Genomic DNA, 25,916 nt, shown 5'->3' on the forward strand with positions numbered 1-25,916 from the left:
GCAAGAACCTTGGAGTGGGTTGCCACTTCCTCCTCCAGGGGATCTTCCTGACCCAGACCTAGGTATCAAACCCACATCTCCTGCATTGCAGGAGAATTCTTTACCACTGAGCCATCAGAGAATCCCTAACCACTTGGAGACAGGGATGCAAAGAGGAACCTGGAGCTCCTCTCTTAGAAAGGAACACATGACTGCAAGGCCTGATAGATTTATCTCATCTCTCTAGTAATAATCTTCAGTCTGGCTTACCTTCCCTATCTGATGCTCATGATCACCTAGATGACTTCTTCCTTGTGGGTTTTAGTCCATCCCGGACTCATCATCCTGGGAGCACAGGAGGAGCCTGCCTGGCAGTGATGATGAAAACTCAGATTTGCATTCCGCTTTGCCTTTTGAAACCCACTGACTGGGTCCAGCCCAGGCACCAACAGTGCCTCAGACTTTCCCCTTACTTGCAAAAAAGCAAATTTACACACCAAGACTGTGATCCTCATCCATTTGTCATTTCCCTGTTTTACCCACAAGCATGCATTCTGTGAATGTAAATGAGCTTAGTTGGTTCCAAGTGCTCATTCTTGGGAATCCAGCAGTCTTGCTAAAAGTACACACAGGAACATTTGAGATTTTTGCTGGAGATTAGTGTGAAGACTAAATATCTGTATATCTATTTTGTTGCTGGTTTTGTTGTTCAGTTGCTCAGTCATGTCTGACTCTTTATGACCACATGGACGGCAGCACGCCAGGCTTCTCTTCCTTCACTATCTCTCTGAGTTTGCTCAAACTCATGTCCATAGAGTCAACGATGCCATCCAACCATCTCATCCTCTGTCACCCCATTCTCCTTCTGCCCTCAATCCTTCCCACTATTGTGGTCTTTTCTAATGAGTAGGCTCTTTGCATCAGGTGGCCAAAGTATCGGAGCTTCAACTTCAGTATCAGTCTTTCCAATGAATATTCAGGGTTGATTTCCTTTAGGATTGACGAAGCTTTAACTGTCTCCACTATTCTAGCAGATCCCAAGTTTTTTGTAGATGACTACAGTATCCTAAATCATGTCTGCTGGTTCCTTCTGTGACTCGGAATAGAAGTCACTTGGTGTTATAAATCTACCGGTGTTGTAAAATCTCTTAAAGCTGCCAGGTGTACTAACTCTTAAATCTACATGACCTAATTTCCTTCTTCTGTTTAATTTGAATACCAGTGTTGACTATGCTAAAGTCTTTGACTGTGTGGATCACAACAAACTGTGGAAAATTCTTCAAGAGATGGGAATACCAGACCATTTGACCTGCCTGTTGAGAAGTCTGTATGCAGAAGCAACAGTTAGAACTGGACATGGAACAACAGACTGGTTCCAAATCAGGAAAGGAGTACGTCAAGGCTGTATATTGTCACCCTGCTTATTTAACTTATATGCAGAGTACATTATGGGAAATGCTGGACTGGATGAAGCACAAGCTGGAATCAAGATTGCTGGGAGAAATATCAATAACCTCAAGTATGCAGATGACACCACACTTATAGAAGAAAGTGAAGAAGAACTAAAGAGCCTCTTGATGAAAGTGAAAGAGAAGAGTGAAAAAGTTGGCTTAAAGCTCAACATTCAGAAAACTAAGATCATGGCATCTGGTCCCATCACTTCATGCAAATAGATGGGGAAACAGTGACAGACTTTATTTTGGGGGCTCCAAAATGACTGCAGATGGTGACTGCAGCCATGAAATTAAAAGACTCTTGCTCTTTGGAAGAAAAGTTATGACCAACCTAGATGGCATATTCAAAAGCAGAGACATTACTTTGCCAACAAAGGTCCATCTAGTCAAAGCTATGGTTTTTCCACGTATGGTTTTTCCATGGTAGTCACATTATGGATGTGAGAATTGGACTGTAAAGAAAGCTGAGCACTGAAGAATTGATGCTTTTGAACTGTGGTGTTGGAGAAGACTCTTGAGAGTCCCTTGGACTGCAAGGAGATCCAACCAGTTCATCCTAAAGGAGATCAGTCCTGAATATTCATTGGAAGGACTGATGCTGAAGCTGAAACTTCAATACTTTGGCCACCTGATGCGAAGAGCTGACTCATTTGAAAAGACCCTGATGCTGGGAAAGATTGAGGGCAGGAGGAGAAGGGGACAACAGAGGATGAAATGGTTGGATGGCATCACCGACTCATGGACATGAGTTTGGGTAAACTCCAGGAGTTGGTGATGGACAGGGAGGCCTGGCATGCTGCGGTTCATGGGGTCGCAAAGAGTTGGACACGACTGAGTGACTGAACTGAACTGAACTGAACTGATACTTCTTTGTAGTATGGAGTCAGGGCAGAGCTGGTAGGAAGTCATAAGCCAGTTCCAGCTGTGGTTCCAACACTACTTAACACACTGTGTGTGACTCTGGGCATAACCTCTCTGGGTCTCAGTTTCCTCATCTGTAAAATGAAATGAGTAGATGAGAGGATTTCAAGGTCTTTCTCACTTTAAAACTATGACAGGAAACGACAAATGATATGTTTCCATATGATGGGTCTGATAAAAGGATAAGGCAATGACTTAATTAGCCAAGGACAACATAACTTTCATATTTAAATTCAAATTCTTTTGAGCCTAACAGATTTTTCTAAATGCTCAAGATAAAGCAACCGTCAATTCATCTGAAATAAATATGGTATATCTGATCTCAGTACATCTTGTTTCTATTTCTCCAGAAAATTGGCAAAAGATCTCTCCAATATTTACTGGTAGCAGAGAAATTCAGTCTGGGAGTTGACAGCCAGAGCACATGGCTGCTTACTATAAAATCCATACAGCCTATTCGGATTGCTCTAAAGGCGTTACGGTGGGTTCTGTTTGAGCCTCTGTCTTGTAATGGCTGGATCAGAATGCCTCTTTTAAGAATAAACAGTGACTTCCTATACTCAACACAACCTAACTTGAAATATGAGTAAGAAGGTGGAGCTCGAGAAAGGTAAGAAGGAAAAAAAGAAAAAGGTCTTGGATGAAGGGGGTCCAGTTTGTTGTATGTGTGTGTTGGGATCTGGTCCAAGACTCCTCTTAGGAGCCCAGGTGCTTAGAAATGCTTCTAGAAAGGAAAGCAAAGACTAGCGTAGGGCAAATATAGCCTATTCATTTCTTGTCTTGAGGTACTTGTTCATGTTGGGTACATGGATCCGGGGAAGCCAGACACAGGAAAGCACGAGGCACAAGGAATAAGCTGACTGGATCTGGCCTTGAGTTTTCACTGTGACAGACAGCGTTTGAGTCAGACTTCCTCTGAGAGGACCGGGGCACTGGCTGAGAGACCCAAGAGGAGACCGGGTTTAGAATTCCAAGGTGGCAGGCGAGGCTCATGCTTTGTGAGCAGGCAACCAGGGCAGATGCATGGGGCCTTCTGCTCAGAAGGACCTCATGTCTCAAGTTTAACTCTCTGTGGTCGCCATCTTGAAGTTTTTTAATAACTTAATTTTTGAATTTGTTTTATAAGTGAAGTTGGATGGGACAATGGAGCATGAATCAGGGACTTGGGGCCTCAGCTCATAAGCGATCTTGCTTTTCACCACTTTTTGCTAACTGCTTCATAGCTGCCAGCTCTCCCTAGTTCTCCAGCCTCCCCAGCAACATAGGTTGGGGCCTGGGTGTGAAGCAGGAAGGGCTGGTGTCAGGCAAGCTCATGCCACACAGGGCCACCTGCTGAGTTGTGGGACTGGGTCACACCCATGCCTCAGGTGTCCTCAAGCACGATGGAGTGCAACATCAACCAGCAAATAAAAATGCCATGACGGATCAAGAGAGGGAGCACAAAAACAAAAGGGAAAAGGCTTTTTCTTTTTTTCCATTTTCTCGCTGCACCTTGCAGTATCCAGGATCTCAGTTTCCCGACCAGAGATCAAACCATACCTCCCACAGTGGAAGCACAGTGTCTGAACCACTGGACCACCAGGAAGTTCCTTTTCTGCTTTTTAAGCAAGAAGACTCACCTTTTCATTTTTCACTGGGCTCCACAGATTATGTAGCCAGCACTAGTAAGAGGGCAGGTGATAACTGTCCAAGGAGCAAGTTAGCCGGACATCAGTACACAACAGGAAGGCAAGGTGAACACCAAATCCATTATGTAGGCCCCATGAAAATCAATACAATTCTAGTAAGAGTGCTACTATTATCTCAATTTGATAGAGGAGAAAACTGAAGCATGCTTAAGTAGCTGCCAGTGTTTGGTGGGTGATGACAGCTGAGACTCGGGTCAGGAAGCCTGCTTCCCGTGCTCCACGGAGCCCTGAGCTGAGCCGGGCTGAAACGTTCATCAATGAAGTATTTCACTTGACTTTTCCAGACAGCTAAAAAAGGAACTCTCTACAAACCAGAACTTTTTGTTTTAATAATTTGGGGAGAACATTTGCCCTACATTTGTTACTTACTTCCTGCCTTATTAATTAATAGATTATCCTGAATATTTGGTTGTTGTTCAGTTACTAACTCATGTCCAACTCTGCAACCCCATGGAGTGCAGCATGCCAGGGTCCTTTCCAATAAGTTGGCTCTTCACGTTAGGTGGCCAAAGTACTGGAGCTTCAGCTTTGGCATCAGCCCTTCCAGTGAATATTCAGGGTTGGTTTCCTTTAGGATTGATTCGTTTGATCTCCTTGCAGTCCAAGGGACTCTCAAGAGTCTTCTTTGGCACCACAGTTTGAAAGCATCAGTTCTTCAGCACTCAGCCCTTTTATGGTCCAGCTCTCCTATCTGTACATGACTACTGGAAAAAACATAGCTTTGACCTAGGTGGACTTTGTCAGCAAAGTGATGTCTTTGCTTGTTAATATGCGATCTAGGTTTGTCATAACTGAACATAATCTACTCTTTTTCAAGGGTGACACAGTACCCTCATCCCAAGATAACCTTATTGAGTACTTTTATGAACGTGGCAATCTTTGAAGACCTTTTTTCTTTTTTACAAATGTTAACTCATTTGAATCCTTATAACCCTATGAGACAATTATAGATGAAGAACTCTAAGTTAGGAGGGGTTAATAAACACACACACACATATCAATATATATGAAATAGATAACCAACAAGGATCTACTGTATAGCACAGGGAACTATACTCGATATTTTATAATAAACTACAAGGGAAAAGACCCTGAAAAAGAAAATACACACATATACATATAAAATGAATCACTTTGCTGTATACCTGAAACTAACACAGCATTGTAAATTAGCTATACTTCAATTTAAAAAGGTTTCTGTTAAAAAAAAAAAAAAGAGAGGTTAAGCTACTTGTCCCACTTCATCCAGCCAGCAGGTAACAATGGAACCCAGTCATCCAAGCCCCTGAGCAGACCCTCTCAACCAGGGAGGAGTAGCCGCTTGATACAGAGTAGAGTGAGGCTTTCAAGAGCTTTACTCCTGCCCCTAATATCTTCAGACCAAGGGGTTATTTTAAGTCCTGTGTCAACTTTTCAGGGTATCTGCCTTCTTTCTCACTGTCAGGCAGTTGGCTGATCATTTTAGCTGGGTTTGTTTCCAGTACTCATATTTATCACTTGATAAGTACATGGAGTGCCTACTAAGTGCTCTGTTGTATGTGTCTGCTGGTTCCCATGTCCTTGAAGGGAAGAACTAGACCATTTCCCAGCACCGTGTGCCAACTAGACTTTAACATGTACTGCATGGAGAGACAGATGCCCCTCTAATCAGACTTGCTGTCTTTATTGGTTGGCCTTGCCAAGGTGATTTGGGGTGCTTTGAGGTCTTTTGTTGGTTAATGTTCATTTGTTTTTTGATTTTCAGTTAGGTTTTTAATAGTGTTGGTAAGTGGCATGGCAGATATTGTTATCTGTAAGGGGAAAATACTTGGTATGAAATCTTAATTAAGCAAGTGGCTTGAGAGAATTCATTTGCGGGGTAACTCACTATTTTCATGGTCTTTATTGAATAGTGTTACAGACAACTTTAAGTGGAAAATCAAACTCCACTGGACTGTTCTGAATTATTCTTCCCTTACAGCTCAACTTGCCTATAATGCTTAGATACTAAACCTGAAGCTGGGAGCTACTTCATCTTTTCGCCTGGATATCTACCTCCCAATGTCTTTATGTGGAATGTGCTAACTGTTCAGTGGTGTCCAACTCTTTGCAACCCCATGGACTGAAGCCTACCAGGCTTCCCTGTCCATGGAATTCTCCAGGGAAGAATACTGGAGTGGGTAGCCATTCCCTTCTCCAGGGGATCTTCCTGACCCAGGGATTGAACCTGGGTCTCCTGCACTGCAGGCAGATTCCTTACTATCTGAGCTTGTCTTGACCCTTTCTCATACCCAAATATCACATTAGGCATATCCTAATTCTGGCTTTTATGACTATTTTAAAGTTTATAATCCAACTGGCCATAACTCTGTATGAAGGCTTGAAGACCACTCCAATCTGATTCTTTTCTATTAACCTCATTTCAGTTCCTGGCCTTAACAGTCTTCTCAGGAAATGCTGCTACCACACCCGAGACCTTATTCCTTGTGCCTGGCCCCATAATGGTATGCTGATTGGCAATCAGTTAGCAAGCCTGCGGAGGCTTCTGGGTCCTAATAGTTCAGTCGTCTTGGAAATATCTGCCTTGTGTATGCTTTGGAACATTGGCTGATGTTTGGATAGGAGGAAAACAGGCAAGAGATGAGTAAATTTCTTGAAACATCTTCCTCTATTTTTAAAAGGATAAACAAATTACTCTAGACTACCATCTAAGTCAGAGTTTGCAAACTGGTGGTCCACAGGTTGGATTTGGGCCATAGACATGTTTTGTTTGGTCTGTATCTTAAACTACAAAACTTTTAAATCAATTGCTTTCATTTAAGAATCAAGAAATTTCACCAAAAATTTTCCAGACTTCTAACTTCCTTTGAAAATTGCGGAATCTGACAGCACTGGACCCATGTTCCTGCAGAGCAGCAGTGACTTGCAGTTGGGTAGCACCTGGCTATTTTGGACAGCACAGGCACTGTCCCCTTTCCTCATCCATTTGCTACCCAATCGCTTACTTATGTTACTTGCCTGTGCCCGGGGGGCATTTGATTTTGTGTATCCCCTACTATGAGTTAATGAAGGCTGTAAGCTCAACAGTTCAGGACCACAGCACCTCTGCTTAGTTTTCTGCTTAGTCAATATAACCTTAAAAATTAATATTGATAAGTAATACATACTCATAAAAAATCAAAACCATATGGGAGTGGAAATTCCCTGGTGGTCCAGTAGTTAGGACTCTGCACTTTTACTGGCAAGAGCCTGAGTTCAATCCCTGATCAGTGAACTAAGGTCCCACAAGCCGAGCAGCACGGCCCCAAACAAAACAAAACAAAAGAGCCAAAACCCCACAAAAACCAGAAGTGTATACAGTAAAAAGTGTTCGTCTGGTGACCTCATTGATCCAACTCCCTTTCCTCACTCTCCAGAAATAATATTGGTAACAGTAACTTTTGTATTTATTTAGAAATATTCCATGAATGTGATTTTTAATCCAACTGAAGTTATCTGCTTTTTGTAAAACTGTATATGTATAACATGTGCAAGAGTGCTATGGGATAGTAAAGTAATTATCTGTACAATTAACAACAAATCTTGCTGAAATGTCCAAATATTAGAAAAATGTTTTGTTTTAAATTATCTGGCTAATTGCCTTAATTAGTCATCCTTTCAGCTCCTTTCTTTATGGAAGGATTCCATCCGTTTATTAGACATTCATTCATTTTCTTCTATGTCCAAAGTGCTCTAGTAGGAAAAGTGGGAAATGCAGAGATGAACTGAAAAGAAGATCAACAATATTAACATAAGAAAGAAAATGACTAATGTTTTTCAAAAGAAATGAAATGAAGATATTGGATATACATGCCCTAGTTTTAGTGGACCAAATCTAAGATTTGAGGGATTGCAAAAATCCCAGGAATAAGCCCAAACTGGAAAGATGGAGCAAAAGAAGTTGAGCTGTGCAGAGAGAAGATGGATGATGCAGACTTGGTAGGAGGTGGACCAGGCAAGTGCTGAGCAGTGGAGTGAGGTACAAAGGCTGCTCAGAGCTGAAGCATGACTTGCCAGGGTGCAGACCTGCAGGCGCTGGGTCTGTGTTCAGGCAGGTAAAAACCATGCTGGGCATGACGGCCATTCCTCTTCACTCCCAAGTAGATTTCAGTGACAATTTTACTAAATGAGAGAGCTACAAGTAGAAATAAAGTTAGAGATGTCCTCATGAGAGATGTAAAGAAAAAGAAATTTTGCCCTTTTTTTTTGTCTTGTATCTTCGTTATCTGGAGACAATTTTTTGTTGTTGTTGAATATTCTCCTTGAATTACAGAATTGTAAAGGCTGCCAATCTTTAAGGACAAAACCAAAGCCAAACCAAAACCCATATGGTTTCCTTAAGGCTTTTTTCTCTTGTAGTTTTTCAGATCAGACAGTTAGGGCCTCTTGGAAATAGAAAATACTATTTGCTATAGATCTGTGGTTACTTGAGGATGGAGCACTAGGAGAGACCCACAGCACACCCTGAATTCTTTCTAAAGAAGTATCACTCTTCAAAAATCCTTAATTTTGATCTCCAGCAACTGGATGCTTTCATATGCTCAACATGGATGAGGAGTTTGAACTACTCAATTCTAGTTTTGACATATATAGTGGCTACCTAAGATACTAACACTGGATAAAGCTTGGTGAAGGCTACATGAGCATCTATGAACTATTTTTGCAATTTCTTGTGACTCTTAAACTATTTCAAAATATGAGGTGGTTTTTTTCTTTTTTTCCCCCACACTGCGTGACATGGCATACAGGACCTTAGGCCAGGGATGGAAACCATGAACTGCCGGGGAAGTTTCTAAAGTTATTTTTCAAACGGTCACATGACCAATTTTCATTTTGCTTTAAAATGTTGTATCTTTTGTTTTGAATGCCTCAGTTAGAGGTTCTAACTTAAAGACTTCTTAAATGATTTTATTGATAACGCTAACTGAAATATTAAGGAATATTATATTCAAACAATATAATATTGTTTGAATTACCCGAGCAAAAATATCTGTTATTAGAGGAAGAGGCTTTTATTTTCTCTGAGCCACAGAGACTGGGGTTCTTCAGTGAAAAACTTCACAGGCTAATAGGGCAGTCTCAATTTCTCTTTGCTTTGCTTTGGCACTTCAGGTATAAATAATGAATGTCTTCAGAATAATCTTATTAGTCAACATTTTTGGATGTTTTGTCTAAGTAGTATGTGAAGAGAGCTGTTTAAAATATCAGCAGTGCCATAATTAACAACTATTCGTATCAGTTTTCCCAAAAGGTTTTTCTTTCCACAACACATGTTATACCAGTCTATACATATGTTACATTATATAATAAATTACATAAAGCCAAATAATGCCTGATTTTCTTAATTCTGTACATTTAAAATGCTCTAAATCCACTTAGAAACACACTGCTACTGCTGCTGCTAAGTCGCTTCAGTCGTGTCCGACTCTGTGTGACCCCACAGACGGCAGCCCACCAGGCTCCCCTGTCCCTGGGATTCTCCAGGGAAGAACACTGGAGTGGGTTGCCATTTCCTTCTCCAATGCATGAAAGTGAAAAGTGAACAGTGAAGTTGCTCAGTCGTGCCCGACCCTCAGCGACCCCATGAACTGCAGCCTTCCAGGCTCCTCTGTCCATGGGATTTTCCAGGCAAGAATACTGGAGTGGGGTGCCATTATGTAATGCTTTGGTCTCCAAAATAGGATCCACATGTTCCAGGATATGTTCAGGTTGATTCACACTGTCTAATTTGAAAAATTTAGATGTGATCCAAAGCAGTGGTAGTATCAATATACCTGGGCCAATGGTATTCAAAAGTCTTAGCCAACATTTCTCCACAATAATCTCCATAATATATTAAGAAATTTTTTCTGATATTCATATTTCCAGTAGGTAGTGACTGTTCTTTGTGAGGGACACATATCAGTAATTTACATATTTCTATAATTTTGTAAAAAAAAATACTATGATCTTGTTAGTGAATCATCAGAGTAACTGCTCATCTTTTGCATTCAAGAAAACATATAATTTCTAGTTAGAAAGGATTTGATGTTATCCAGTCCAAATGACAGCCTATTGCTTAAATTTGCTTTTTGAAATTCTTACTAAGCATTCCTCCACTTTAGAATTTCATGCTATGATCTGCAGAGCCCCAGGCTCTCAGAGGCAGTGTTTCAAGGGCTACTATAGGGAGGAAGTGGGGGGTGGGGAACTGGGGAAAGTGAAGGCTAACCTGGCATAGATCCAGTTGTCCTCATTCACTCGTTGAACAAGAACAGCTGGGTTAGCATCTGATTCACTTAATCAGCTTCTGCATCCGATTTAATTTGCAGAAAAAGTGTTCCGTTGCTTAAAGAAGGGACTCTTGAGCTGAGTCTTAAGGATGTATAGGAGTTAACCATGCAAAAATATGGCATTTGGATATAACCATTTGAGTGCAAAATAAGTCATCTTAAATAAGCTACAGAGGAGTAATGTCAGAGAAAATGGCAGACTAAGGAACTCCAAAAATTCTTTATAAAAGGAATAAGAAAAGAGCTAAAAATTTTCAGTCAACTTTTCCCAAACTATATACAAACCCAAGGCTTGCAGCAATCTGAGGAGTGTTTATTCAGGGAAAATGTCTCAATCTCAGTAAAAACAGTGAGATTTGTAGCATTTTAACTTGCCCTCTTCCAACACCCCTTCTCTACCTCCATGGTAGCTCTTCCAACACCCCTCTCTAGCTCCAAGGTAGCCTTGAAAACCAACAGCCTGCAATCATGTTGATAATTGGCCACCTGGAAGCCACTGGAAGTTGCAGAATGGAGTTGTACCTCCTTCAAAGCCTCAGTTCCAGAGAATTATCATCATCTAACTTGTCTTGAGAGACCTATAGGCAGGTCAGGAAGCAACAGTTAGAACTGGACATGGAACAACAGACTGGTTTCAAATAGGAAAAGGAGTATGTCAAGGCTGTATATTGTCACCCTGCTCATTTAACGTATATGCAGAGTACATCATGAGAAATGCTGGGCTGGAGGAAGCACAAGCTGGAATCAAGATTGCCGGGAGAGATATAAATAACCTCAGATATCCAGAAGACACCACCCTTATGGCAGAAAATGAAGAGGAACTAAAAAGCCTCTTGATGAAAGTGAAAGAGGAGAGTGAAAAAGTTGGCTTAAAGCTCAACATTCAGAAAACTAATATCATGATATCAGGTCCCATCACTTCATGGCAAATAGATGGGGAAACAGTGTCAAACTTTATTTTTTTGGGCTCCAAAATCACTGCAGATGGTGACTGCAGCCATGAAGTTAAAAGATGCTTACTCCTCGGAAGGAAAGTTATGACCAACCTAGATAGCATATTGGAAAGCAGAGACATTACTTTGCAAACAACGGTCCGTCTAGTCAAGGCTATGGTTTTTCCAGTGGTCATGTATGGACGTGAGAGTTGGACTGTGAAGAAAGCTGAGCACCGAAGAATTGATGCTTTTGAACTGTGGTGTTGGAGAAGACTCTTGAGAGTCCCTTGGGCTGCAAGGAGATCCAACCAGTCCATCCTAAAGGAGATCAGTCCTGGGTGTTCATTGGAAGGACTGATGCTGAAGCTGAAACTCCAATACTTTGTCCACCTGATGCCAAGAACTGACTCATTGGAAAAGACCCCGATGCTGGGAAAGATTGAAGGCAGGAAGAGAAAAGGATGACAGAGAATGAGATAGTTGGATGGCATCACCGACTCAATGGATGTGAGCTTGAGCAGACTCTGGGAGATGGTGAAGGACAGGGAAACCTGATGAGCTGCAGTCCAGGGGGTCACAAAGAGTTGGACACAACTGAGCAACTGAACAACAACAACATATTGCATGGGCTTCTCAGGTGGCACTAGTGATAAAGAATCTGCCTGCCAATGCAGGAGATGCAAGAGACACAGGTTCGATCCTTGGCTTGGAAAGATCCTCTGGAGTAGGAAATGGCAACCTGCTCCAGTATTCTTGTCTGGGAAATCCCATGGATAGAGGAGTGTAGTGGGCTACCGTCCATGGGGTTGCAAAGAGCTGGACATGACTGAGCACGCATGCACGCACACACACACACACACACACACACACAACACAGACCACACTAAAATTATGTTAATAATGTGAGAAACTTCGTTTTTCAAATGTGACCTTATGAAAAAGATGAGTAACAAATGGAAGAAAAGAACAACAAGCATTTAATGAAGAGAATTCCTTGGTGGTCCTGTGGTTAGGATCGTGCTTTTACTGGCAAGGACTTGGATTCAATCCCTAGCCAGGGAATTAAGATGCCACAAACCTTGTAGTGTGGCAAAAAAAAAAAAAAAAAAAGAAGCCCACAACAACAACTGCCCCCCCCTCCCCACCCGCTCACAAATTCCATTATACTGGCTAAAATAAAAGGACTGGCTGTGGGCAGGTTGAAAAACGCCCCCTCACAGAAGCTATCCACCTCCTAGTTCATGGAAGGTGAGACTGTTACCTCCCTTGATCATAAAAGGGGAAGGATGTCTTTGGAGATGTAACTGAGTTGATGACTTTGAGAAGATTAACTAGGTGGGCCCTAAATGTCATCACAAGTGTTTTTATGAGAGAGAGGCACAGGGAGATTTCACGGACAGAAGAGGAGGAAGACATGTGACCACAGAAGTGGACGTGGATGATGTAGCCAGAGGTCAAAGAATGCAGCCAACCATGAGAAGGTGGAAAAAGCACAGAGCAGTCTCTCTTACAGCTTCAGAGGGAATGCGGCCCCACCAACATCTTGATTTCAACCCAGCAATACTGATTTGGACTTCTGGCCTTTAGAACTATGAGAGAATAAATTTCTATTGTTTTAAGACACCAAATTCACAGGACTTTGTTTTAGTAGTTTTAGGAACTAGTCCACTGATCGCATCAAATGGCATAATCACTTTGGAAAATAGTGACAGTTCCTTAAAGTGTTAAATATGCACTGTTAGATGATCTAGTCATCCCACTTGTAGGGAAATGAAAGTACATATCCATACACAAGACTAGTACATGAATATTCACAGAATATAGTTCCAAACTGGAGACAACCTCAACATTTATCAACAGGCAAATGTGTTAACAAATTATGGCATATACATACCATGGAATACTACTCAGAAATGAAGCCAACTATTGATCTATACTATAATGTGGATGAATGTCAAAATAACTATTTTGAGTAAAAGGCCAGACTCAAACAAAGGGTACACTTCATAATTCCATTTATATAGAATTCTAGAAAATGCAGACCAATCTATGGTCACAGAAAGCAGATCAGTGGTTACCTGCGCAGGGAGGTAGGGCTAAGAGGGCATGAGGTGATAAATATGTTTATGATCCTCACTATGGTGCTGGTTTCACAGATGTATAATCAGACAGAACTTATCAATTTCTATAGTTTAAATTTGAAATTTATTATGCATCAATAAAACTGATAAAAAAAATAAGTGCATGCGAAAGGTCACATGCAGGGAGCTGTGGTGACAGAGAAAATGAGCTTCCTGGAGCTCACGCCCCAGAGACTGGAACTTAATTCTTTATTCAGTCTGATAGTCTTGCCACTTTACTTTCGGGAATGAAGGCTGCCTTGAACCAGGGTTAGAGTTCGGAGCTCTAACGGTCTAGAAACAGAAGCACATTTGGAACACTGGTCTAAGAGCCTTAGACATCCTGGGACATTTCCTATTCCACCTGACGACTGGTCCTTGAAGATGAGTGTGCAGGCACCCCCTGGTATGTGCAGAGCGGTGATCTAGAGAGGCATGACACAGGTAGGCCGATGCCAAAGCGAGAGCCATGGAGGCATAAAACTAGGGCTACAGGAGATGACGGGGGTGCAGGACACAACAGTAGACAGGGTAGAGAAGGGTCTCATTTATCTGACAAACCTTATGTTGTGAGTGCAATCTCCAGCACTTCAGGGGCAAGAGAAACATCTAGAGGTAATCAGGGCACTTCCTGCCATTTCCTGAACTGCTTCAAATATCCACAAATCATACTGATGTGTCCCCAAAGCACCTACTTAAAATAGCAAAGAAATAGTTTAGGAGATAATTTAGTGGATTAAATGCCAGAAGCACATTCTTGAAATACGCATTCCTCTTTGTATATGCTTGACTTCTCTTTGTTATTATGAACCATAGATTCTAGCTGAAGTGATTTGCCTAAAGCTCTGAGGAGGTATCTAGCAGGCCAGCAAAGTACTGTTTCTTGTGCTATAGAATCTGACACAATTCAACTGTGGAGACACTTGCTATTTAGCTTTACAAGGTATTATTTTGATTTGTAAAACTGATTAGCCTCTTCAGCTCCAAGCTATTGATCACTTAAATCTTTTTGCAACAACAAAAAAATGAATTGGTTCTTTTTGTAAAATGTATGACAAACGCTATGATTGTATGGGTTAGGATAAATCAAGCAATGTACTGGAAAATAAACCACATTAAACATAACTTAGTCTTTCATTTAAATGACAAAGAGCAATGGTCTCCATACAGCCATGAATTTGTTACAAAAGCAAACTCGGGTCTGCTCACCTGGGAGCAGTAAAGCCCATCTATTGCCCCTGGGTTTTGGTGAAGCAAAGTGCAGTGTTTATTGCAGGGTGCCAAGAAAGGAGTGCAGGCAGCTAGTTTTCAAAAGGCCCAAAGTCCCCAGTGGCTTTCAGAGAAAGGTTTTTAGAGACAGGGTGAGGGAGAGGGGTTGTGCGGTATGTGATGAGCTTGTGGATATCCTTCTGATTGGTTGATGGTAAGGTAACTGGAACTCAACATCCTCAGTCTCCAGGTTCCAATCACTCTGGGGTCTATCTGCTGGTGGTCAGCATACAGTTAACTTTTCTCACCTGGTGGGGGTTTTAGTATCTGAAAAACAGTGCAAAGGATGTGGCTCAGAATCTTATCTGTAGCCCTTGAGGAGGAACTAAAAGTCTTTGATTTTGTTTAATGGCTAATCTATTATTATTTTTGTCTTGCTTGACTATTTTCCTTTCTTTCTGCATTTTTTCATTACTCTGATAAAATGTATTCTTTGAAACTCAGGGAAGGCCTAGGAGGCTAAAGTTTTTCTACAAGAGGCAGGCAGAGGACACGGGGAGAGGTCTGTCCTGTGAAGCACGCATAGGGTCATTCCTGGTTACGTACTGAAAATTAAGCCTGGTAGCTATTTTAAATCTACAAGCCAATTTTAATTTCTCCTGAATGGGCTTATCATTTCATTATTTCATATGATATTTCTAACTGGTAACCATAAGTCATTTTTTATTATGCTAAGGATTCTGGTGGTGACGAATGTGGCAGCTGCCCTCTGGGTCAGTAAGATGGATTCAGGTGTTTCCAGGTGTTTGACTAGTTGAATGTGTCTCTTTCTGCCTTTTATAAGAGAGAGTTCAGTTCAGTCGCTCAGTCATATCTGACTTTTTGCGACCCCATGGACTGCAGCACGCCAGGCCTCCCTGTCCATCAACAACTCCTGGAGTTTACTCAAACTCATGTCCATTGAGTCGGTGATGCCATCCAACCATCTCATCCTCTGTTGTCCCCTTCTCCTCCTGCCCTCAATCTTTCCCAGCATCAGGGTCTTTTCATATGAGTCAGCTCTTTGCATCAGGTGGCCAAAGTATTGGAATTTCACCTTCAGCATCAGTCCTTCCAATGAATATTCAGGACTAATTTCCTTTAGGATGGACCGGTTGGATCTCCTTGAAGTCCAAGGGACTCTCAAGAGTCTTCTCCAACACCACAGTTTAAAATCATCAATTCTAAATAAAATAAAATAAAATAAAAGCATCAATTCTTTGGCACTCAGCTTTCTTTATAGTCCAAATCTCACATCCATACATGACTACTGGAAAAACCATAGCTTTGATTAGACGGACCTTTGTTGGCAAAGTAATGTCTCTGCTTTTTAAAATGCTGTCTACATTGGTCATAACTTTTCTTCCAAGGAGCAAGCATCTTTTAATTTCATGGCTGCAGTTACTATCTGCAGTGATTTTGGAGCCCCCCAAAATAAATTCTGTCACTGTTTCCACTGTTTCCCCATCTATTTGCCATGAAGTGATGGGACAAGATACCATGATCTTAGTTTTCTGAATACTGAGTTTTAAGCCAACTTTTTCACTCTTCCCTTTCACTTTCATCAAGAAGCTCCTTAGTTCTTCTTCACTTTCTGCCATAAGGGTGGTGTCATCTGCATATCTGAGGTTATTGATATTTCTCCCGGCAATCTTGATTCCAGCTTGTGCTTCATCCAGCCCAAATGTAAGAGAGAGTACATTTTCTTAAATCCGACAGATTTCTTGTTTCCATCATTTCCAGTTAGTCATTGAAATAGTTGTTTATTGGTAACTTTCAATAAAAATGATCATTGTTTTTATTTTTTGCCCCTATTTTAAGTCTCAGTAGTCATTTTAAGTACTTGAAAGATATATTCAAACACAAAGTACAAAATGGAAGATTTAAATTGGTTTTAATCTTGAGAAATCCAGAAAAGCAAGTCAAGGGCAGTGTATTGCCATAGGATTGGTGTCAAATGGGTGATTTTGATAATTGCCTCTGTTATTTTCCAATTTGCATACCTTACACTGCAAAAAAAGTTTGAAAATAGAATAGAATATTATATGTATTTTTTGGCATGTGGGCCTAGTTGAACTTTTGGTGCTCTTGGGGCAGTTCTTTTTTTTTTTTTTTTCTAATTTTATTTTTAAACTTTACATAATTGTATTAGTTTTGCCAAATATCAAAATGAATCCGCCACAGGTATACATGTGTTCCCCATCCCGAACCCTCCTCCCTCCTCCCTCCCCATACCATCCCTCTGGGTCCTCCCAGTGCACCAGTTGGGGCAGTTCTTTACTTTGTTACATTTAGAGATTTTTCTCCTCCAACTAACTCATTTAATGAGTGGTCTTAGAAAACCCTTCATTGGCATCTTCCTTTTCTTCCTCGAGGCTTCAGAGCCCTGTGCTTTTGTAGCCCCCAGGAAGCAGAAAGCTGATTGCCTTCTCAGAAAGATGGGAAGCCTGAGTACACCTTCATAAGCCTATTTATTTTTTCTTTCTTTCTTTCTTTACTTTTTTTTTTTTAAAAAAAAGACCCCCAATCAAAGAAACTAAAGTTCAAAACAAAATCATTTGAAATTCTTGATTGAAACAAGATTGGGATAATAGCCTCCAATCTAGAACTGCTTTGTAAGCAGAGCCTATTTTTAGTGTCTGATTAGTCAGATCATTCACTCACTGCAGTTTTGTATCAGAGCAGAATAACCTATCTCCTGGATGTGAAAAACTAAAGAAAGAAAAAAAGGTGGAGGAATAGATGAGTCAATCCTAGGAGACCAAAAGTATACCTTGAGAGATGGTAAATATTTCAAAGGCTCACTTATACTCTTTTGTAGCAAGTTAATAAACAGGCTCCAGAAGCCGACCTGTGCTAGCAGGGTGTTCTCAGCTGAGAGCTGTCTTCTCTGGTGGACTTCGGGTTTGTGTCCTCTTGCTGCCACTACAGGTCCTGCTCTCTAATGGTCCCCTGCGAGGTGATCTGCTTGGCAGCAGAGACTTTGGCAAGTCCCAGCAAAGATGTCAGAAAGGAGCCATGAAAACACCTAACTTGGGAGGAATCTTCTTGCTAGGTCGTGTGGGACTCTGCGATCCCATGGACTGCAGCATGCCAGACTCCTCTGTCCTCTACTATCTCCCAGAGTTTGCTCAAATTCATGTCTATTGAGTTGGTGATGGTATCTAATCATCTCATTCTCTGTAGCCCGCTTCTTCTCTTGCCCTCAATCTTTCCCACTATCAGGGTCTATTCCAATGAGTCAGCTTTTCGCATCTTATCCAGTGAGTCGGCTCTTCGCATCAGGTGGCCAAAGTATTGAAACTTCCGCTTCAGCAACAGTCCTTTCAATTGATGTTAAATTTCACATTCTTGTTGGAAACTCAAGTAGTTTTAGACCAGCTTTCCTCATGCCTAAGCCCTGAGGGTTATGTTAAATACCCTGCATGTGACCCTATCCACCCTCCAAAAGGAGTCTGGGTTCTAGCTGGTGACCTCAAATTACTATCATGAGATTAACCCTTTACCATTCTTTTCTCTAATCAGAACTTTCATATGTTAGCTCTTTAGCCCCTAAATTCTCAGTTTTGCTTTTAACAATCTATGTCTGACTGATACTTTCCTCAAAGGATAGAAAAAGAATTAACCAGAAAAACTGATGATTGAAAGGGGTTAGTGTCAGCTACAACGCACAAAATCATCTGCTGGTTACAGAAGGCATCTTGGTGTAAAAACCCCAGAGTCACGAAAGCAATCTCTCTGGACCTCAGTTTCTTCATCTGTAAAATGAGGAGGTAGACTACTTAAAGTTTTTAGTTTTTTCTGATTTTAAGAATCAGCAGATTCTTTTAAATTAGGATTTTAGGATCTTGTATTTGCTTAAGTCATACACCCTTTTTCTCTCATTTTTATTGATTTCTCCTGTATTAGGAAATGACTATTAATTTGTTAAACATTTATTAAACCTGACGTGAAGAGCCAACTCATTGGATGGAGGATAATGGTTAGATAGCATCACTGACTCAATGGACATGAATCTGAGCAAACTCTGGGAGATGGTGATGGACAGGGAAGCCTGGCATGGTGCAGTCCATGGGGTCACAAAGAGTTGGACATGACTGAGCAACTGAACAAAAACAAATATTTATTAAATTCCTAGACTGGACCAGGCACTCTTATGGCTGCTGAAAGTACAAGACCTTGCCCTCAAGGAGCTTGTGTTCTAGTTAACAGATGCCCTTGTCCTTTCTTCCCCCAGCTCCTGTGTTAGTAAATTATTATTCAGATCAGATCAGATCAGATCAGTCACTCAGTCATGTCCGACTCTTTGCAACCCCATGAATCACAGCATGCCAGGCCTCCCTGTCCATCATCAACTCCCGGAGTTCACTCAGACTCACATCCATCAAACCAGCGATGCCATCCAGCCATCTCATCCTCTGTCGTCCCCTTCTCCTCCTGCCCCTAATCCCTCCCAGCATCAGAGTCTTTTCCAATGAGTCAATTCTTCTCATGAGGTGGCCAAAGTACTGGAGTTTCAGATTTAGCATCATTCCTTCCAAAGAAATCCCAGGGCTGATCTCCTTCAGAATGGACTGGTTGGATCTCCTTGCAGTCCAAGGGATTCTCAAGAGTCTTCTCCAACACCACAGTTCAAAAGCATCAATTCTTCGGCACTCAGCCTTCTTCACAGTCCAACTCTCACATCCATACATGACCACAGGAAAAACCATAGCCTTGACTAGACGAACCTTTGTTGGCAAAGTAATGTCTCTGCTTTTGAATATGCTATCTAGGTTGGTCATAACTTTCCTTCCAAGGAGTAAGCATCTTTTAATTTCATGGCTGCAATCGCCATCTGCAGTGATTTTGGAGCCCCCCAAAATAAAGTCTGACACTGTTTCCACTGTTTCCCCATCTATTTCCCATGAAGTGGTGGGACCGGATGCCATGATCTTCATTTTCTGAATGTTGAGCTTTAAGCCAACTTTTTCACTCTCCATTTTCACTTTCATCAAGAAGCTTTTGAGTTCCTCTTCACTTTCTGCCATAAGGGTGGTGTCATCTGCATATCTGAGGTTATTGATATTTCTCCCAGCAATCTTGATTCCAGCTTGTGTTTCTTCCAGTCCAGCATTTCTCATGATGTACTCTGCATATAAGTTAAATAAACAGGGTGACAATATACAGCTTTGACGAACTCCTTTTCCTATTTGGAACCAGTCTGTTCCATGTCCAGTTCTAACTGTTGCTTCCTGACCTGCAAATAAATTTCTCAAGAGGCAGATCAGGTGGTCTGGTATTCCCATCTCTTTCAGAATTTCCTCAGTTTATTGTGATCCACACAGTCAAAGACTTTGGCGTAGTCAATAAAGCAGAAATAGATGTTTTTCTGGAACTCTCTTGCTTTTTCTATGATCCAGCAGATGTTGGCAATTTGATCTCTGGTTCCTCTGCCTTTTCTACAACCAGCTTGAACATCAGGAAGTTTACGGTTCACATATTGCTGAAGCCTGACTTGGAGAATTTTGAGCATTACTTTACTAGCATGTGAGATGAGTGCAATTGTGCGGTCGTTTGAGCATTCTTTGGAATTGCCTTTCTTAGGGATTGGAAAGAAAACTGACCTTTTCCAGTCCTGTGGCCACTGCTGAGTTTTCCAAATTTGCTGGCATATTGAGTGCAGCACTTTCACAGCATCGTCTTTCAGGATTTGAAATAGCTCAACTGGAATTCCATCACCTCCACTAGCTTTGTTCGTAGTGATGCTTTCTAAGGCCCACTTGACTTCACATTCCAGGATGTCTGGCTCTAGGTCAGTGATCACACCATCGTGATTATCTGGTTGTGAAGATCTTTTTTGTACAGTTCTTCTGTGTATTCTTGCCATCTCTTCTTAATATCTTCTGCTTCTGTTAGGTCCATACCATTTCTGTCCTTTATCGTGCTCATCTTTGCGTGCATTATTACTATCTATCCATCTCATTCAGGATCCCTTCTCTGTCTCCTCTGATGGTTCCCCTTCCTTCTAGAATGTTTAATTAATACTACGTATCACTCATCCCTCTGTCCTTATTTCCCAACACTTCTCTACTAAAGCCATTAAATATAAATCTTCAAAAAAATGCTTATTCCCTTGAGTTCACTGACCTTTTGGCCTTAAGCTATTCTGTCATACCAACAGTCAGGACGATAACGCAAGGCACAGACATGGAAGTTCTTATATTTCTTTACCAAGAAGATTCATCACATCGTCCTCAACCTGCACTAGCCATTTCCACTTCATTCTTAGCTTTCAGGTTTTAAAGTATTTTTACTTATTTACGTGTATTTGTTTTTGACTCTGCTGGGTCTTTATTGCCGCTTTTCTGCAGCTGTGGTGCTCAGGGTCCTCATTTCAGTGGCTTCCCTTGTTACAGAGCAGGGGTTCTAGGTAACCAGCTTCAGTAGTTGGGCCTCGTGGGCTCAGTAGTTGTGGTCCCGGGGCTCTAGGGCACAGGCTCAGTAGCTGTGGTGCATGGGCTTAGTTGCTCCATAACTAAGACATGGGATCTTCCTGGACCAGGGATCAAACCTATGTCTCCTTCACTGACAGGCAGGATTCTTTGCCACTGAGCCACCAGGGAAGCCCCTTGCGTGTGTGTGTTTGTTGCTCGGTCGTGTCTGACTCTTTGCAACCCCATGGTGTAGCCTGGCAGGCTGCTCTGTCCATGGGACTCACCAGGCAAGAATATTGGAGTGGGTTGCCACGCCCTCCTCCAGGGGAAGCCCCTTAGCCTTAAGCTTTGTCTCCACCTGAATCTTCATCCATCTTTCACACCACTCACGGAACCCGGTTTCTGTATTAGTTTCCTAGGGCTGCTGTAAGAAATTACCACCCACTGTGTGGGTTAAAACAACAGAAATGTATTGTCCCACAGTTCTGAAGGCCGGAAGTCCAAAGCCAGGGTGTTGGCAGAGCCTCCAAAGACTCTTGGTAAGGACGTTTCTTTGCCTCCTCTGATTTCTGGGAGCCGCTGCCAGTCCTCGGTTCTCCTCATAGACGCATCACTAAAACCTCTGCCTTCACTGTCACGCGGCCTTCTCACCTGTATCTCTGGCTGTGTCCAAATTTCCCTGTTCTTATAAGGACACTGGATTTAGGACTCACCCGAATTCAGTATACCTCATCATAGCTTTATTACATCTGCAAAGACCCTGTTTGTGTATCTCTCTGTCTCTTTTTCTCCTGTTGGATATATCCTATTGGCTCTGTTGCTTTGGTGGAATCATTAATAATATAGCATGTAACAAACATTTATTGAATGAATTAACTAAATGCAAAATGAACAAACAAGTAAGTTTTCTATAGCTAGGGAGTGATTTCATTTTTTTAGCTTAAATATATTCTGCCTTCCACTAATAGATCAAGCTCCTTTAACATCAGTTTTATCAATTTGTTCATTCTTCCAAGGCGTTGACTTTAAACTCATTGTTTGGATTTCCATTAGCTTATAGTGTGAGTACTCTATCTTATTATGTAGTAAGATCTAGTAATTTTTTAAAATGATCTACGACATTGAAAAGACATGAGTTGAACCCAGGCTTCACTGTTTACTAAATATGTGATCTTGGATGCATTATGTTATTTCTCTGAGCTTCATTTCCCTCACCAAAAAAACGCAAGTCACCTCAAAGAATTATGAGGGATAAATACGACAATATATCTCAAGTTCTTAGCTGAGTACATGAAGGTACTAAGTACCAAACAAATAGTCCCTTAATATTGCTTCTGCTCTACTCTAATATGAACTCCCCATTCTAGTCAAGTTGATCCGCTCACAGCTGAGATCCATTCCCAGCCTCACATCCTCCTAGAAATGCTTCCCCCGCTTCTCCTCCTCTTTCTCTTTTTTCTTTCTTCTTCTCTTTTTTCCCTTTCCTCTTCTTTCCTTCTTTACCATTTTGGAAAACTAGACTCAGACCTGTTTCTACCATCCCAATCCTCATTAACCCAACCTGCTTCTTAAAATGTTAATTTCACTTTCAGGGAAAAGGAATAGATGTGTTTCTCCAACACATCAGAAGACTCTGAAAATTAGAGAGAAAAAGGCACAACAGCTAAAGACTTAGAGACACAAAGAATAATCCTGTGGTGAGTTTACTGGATTTTCTTTATGTCCCATATATCCCAAACTTGGAGATGAAGAAACAAGTAATTTAGAAATGCCAAAGATTCAGAGAAAAAACAGCAACAACAACAACAACAAAAGACTATGTCCAAAGGACTCTTTATCCAAGGGACCGAGAAAGGGGAAATCTGGCGAGACAGAAAACTTCTAGACAATAACAGCTCTACTCCAGCCAAATACCACAGAAAACACTAGGGCTTCACTCTCACCAAAGCCAGAAAAGGGCAAATGGGGAGCCTTGGCTTCCACACTGGTAAGGCTGTAATGAGACACCCAACACTCTCAGGGGGTTGGTGTCAGAGAAGATCAGCTAGGGAACCCAGGCTCCCCCCCATCTCCCTTTCCCTGCAGAGGTCTCAGACGAGTCCTAGAACAGAGTTAAGACTTTCAACATTACCCAACAGTAATGAGGCCATTCCTGTTGCAGTGAACATATGAAAATAAAAATTAAAAATGCAATACCATTTGTAAATGCTCAAAAGAAATAAAAAAGAAAAGAAACACAGGTGTAAATCTAGCAAAACATGTATTGGGACGTATCATGAGCATGGATTAGAAGACTCAATGTGATAAAGATGTCAGCTCTCTCCTACTGTCATACATGTTTGACATAATTCCTTCAAAATCCCAGTAAGACTTTCTGTAGACCAAGACAAAATTGTTCCAAATTTTATGCTGTGCTATGCTGTGCTTAGTCGCTCAGTCATGTCTGACTCTTTGCATCCCATGAACTGTAGCCTGCCAGGCTCCTCTGGCCATGGGGATTCTCTAGGAAAGAATACTGAAGTAGGTCCCCATGGCCTCCTCCAGGGGATCTTCCCAAGCCAGGTCTCCCACATTGCAGGTGGATTCTTTACTGTCTGAGCTTCCAGGGAAGCCCAAGAATACTGGAGTGCGTAGGCTATCCCTTCTCCAGGGGAACTTCCCAACCCAGGAATTGAACTGGAGTCTCCAGGATTGGAGGTAGATTCTTTACCAGCTGAACTACCAGAGAAGCCCCCCTCTAACTTTTATATGAACAGGTAATTGACAAATTTTCAAAAGGAACAATAAAGTGGGAGGAACTGTCTATCCAATCTTTAGACATTACATAATGAAAATAACCAAGACAATATGATATTGGAAGAGAGAGAAACACATAGATCAATGGAACAAAATAGAGAACTCAGAAATAGACCTACATAAATATGCCCAATTGTTTCTTGACAAAGGTGCAAAAATAATTCTGCAGAGAAAAGATAGCAAAACAAATTGTTCTGGAGCAAGGGGACATCCATAGGCCAAAAATAAACAAATGAGAAGAGAAGAAATTTGACATGTCTTATGCCTAATACAAAAAATAACTCAAAATGGATAATGACTTAATGTGAAATTATAAAGCCCTAGGAAAAAATCTTTGGTACTAGGATTTGGCAAAATGTTCTTAGTTCAGTTCAGTTCAGTCGCTCAGTCGTGTCCGACTCTTTGCGACCCCATGAATCGCAGCACACCAGGCCTCCCTGTCCATCACCAACTCCTGGAGTACACCCAGACTCACGTCCATCGAGTCAGTGATGCCATCCAGCCATCTCATCCTCTGTCATCTCCTTCTCCTCCTGCCCCCAATCCCTCCCAGCATCAGAGTCTTGCTTGACACCAAAAGAATGATCCATATAAAACCAAAAAAAATTGATAAATTTGGCTTCATCAAAATTAAAAACTTTAAGGAATACCCTGGTACTCTAGTAGTTAGGACTTGGTGCTTTCACTGCTAGGGCCGGGTTTTAATCCCTGGTTGAGGAACTAACATCCTGAAAGCCTCACAGTGTGGCCAAAAAAAAAAAAAAAAGAAAATTAAAAAAATGTCCTCTATACATGACCCTGGTAAGAGGGTGAGAAAAAAGCTACTGACTGAGAAAAAATATTTTCAAACCATATATCCAAACAAAGCAGTAGTATCTACTCTATGACAAGAACTATCAAAATCAAAGAGGCTACCCCTCACCCAAGGTCAGGGGCAGTGGCCAAGAGGAGCTACCCCATGTCCAAGGAGAGGTGGCTGCACGGGTGCAGGAGGGCCAAGAGGAGCTATTCCATGTTCAAGGTCAGGAGGGGTGGCTATGAGGAGACACCCCTTGCCCAAGGTAAGGAGCAGCAGCTGCACTTTGCTGGAGCAGCCATGAAGAGATACCCCATGCCCAAGGTAAGAGAAACCCAAGTAAGACGGTAGGTGTTGCAAGAGGGCACCAGAAGGCAGACACACTGAAACCATAATCACAGAAAACTAGTCAATCTAATCATACGGACCACAGCCTTGTCTAACTCAATGAAACTAAGCCATGCCCATGGGGCCACCCAAGACTGGCAGGTCATGGTGGAGAAGTCTGACAGAATGTGGTCCACTGGAGAAGGGAATGGCAAACCACTTCAGTATTCTTGCCTTGAGAACCCCATGAACAGTACGAAAAGGCAAAATGATAGGATACTGAAAGAGGAACTCCCCAGGTCAGTAGGTGCCCAATATGCTACTGGAGATCAGTGGAGAAATAACTCCAGAAAGAATGAAGGGATGGACCCAAAGCAAAAAGAATACCCAGCTGTGGATGTGACTGGTGATAGAAGCAAGGTCTGATGCTGTAAAGAGCAATATTGCATAGGAACCTGGAATGTCAGGTCCATGAATCAAGGCAAATTGAAAGTGGTCAAAGAAGAAATGGCAAGAGTAAACGTTGACATTCTAGGAATCAACAAACTAAAATGGACTGGAATGGGTGAATTTAACTAAGATGACCATTATATCTACTACTGTGGTCAGGAATCCCTTAGAAGAAATGGAGTAGCCATCCTGGTCAACAAAAAAGTCTGAAATGCAGTACTTGGATGCAATCTCAAAAACGACAGAATGATCTCTGTTTGTTTCCAAGGCAAACCATTCAATATCACAGTAATCCAAATCTATGCCCCAATCAGTAATGCTGAAGAAGCTGAAGTTGAACAGTTCTATGAAGACCTACAGGACCTTTTAGAACTAACACCCAAAAAAGATGTCTTTTTCATTATAGGGGACTGGAATGCAAAAGTAGGAAATCAAGAAACACCTGGGGTAACAGGCAAATTTGGCCTTGGAATACGGAATGAAGCAGGGCAAAGGC

Source organism: Bos javanicus, chromosome 10, assembly GCF_032452875.1.
Source record: "Bos javanicus breed banteng chromosome 10, ARS-OSU_banteng_1.0, whole genome shotgun sequence".
NCBI lineage: Eukaryota > Metazoa > Chordata > Mammalia > Artiodactyla > Bovidae > Bos > Bos javanicus.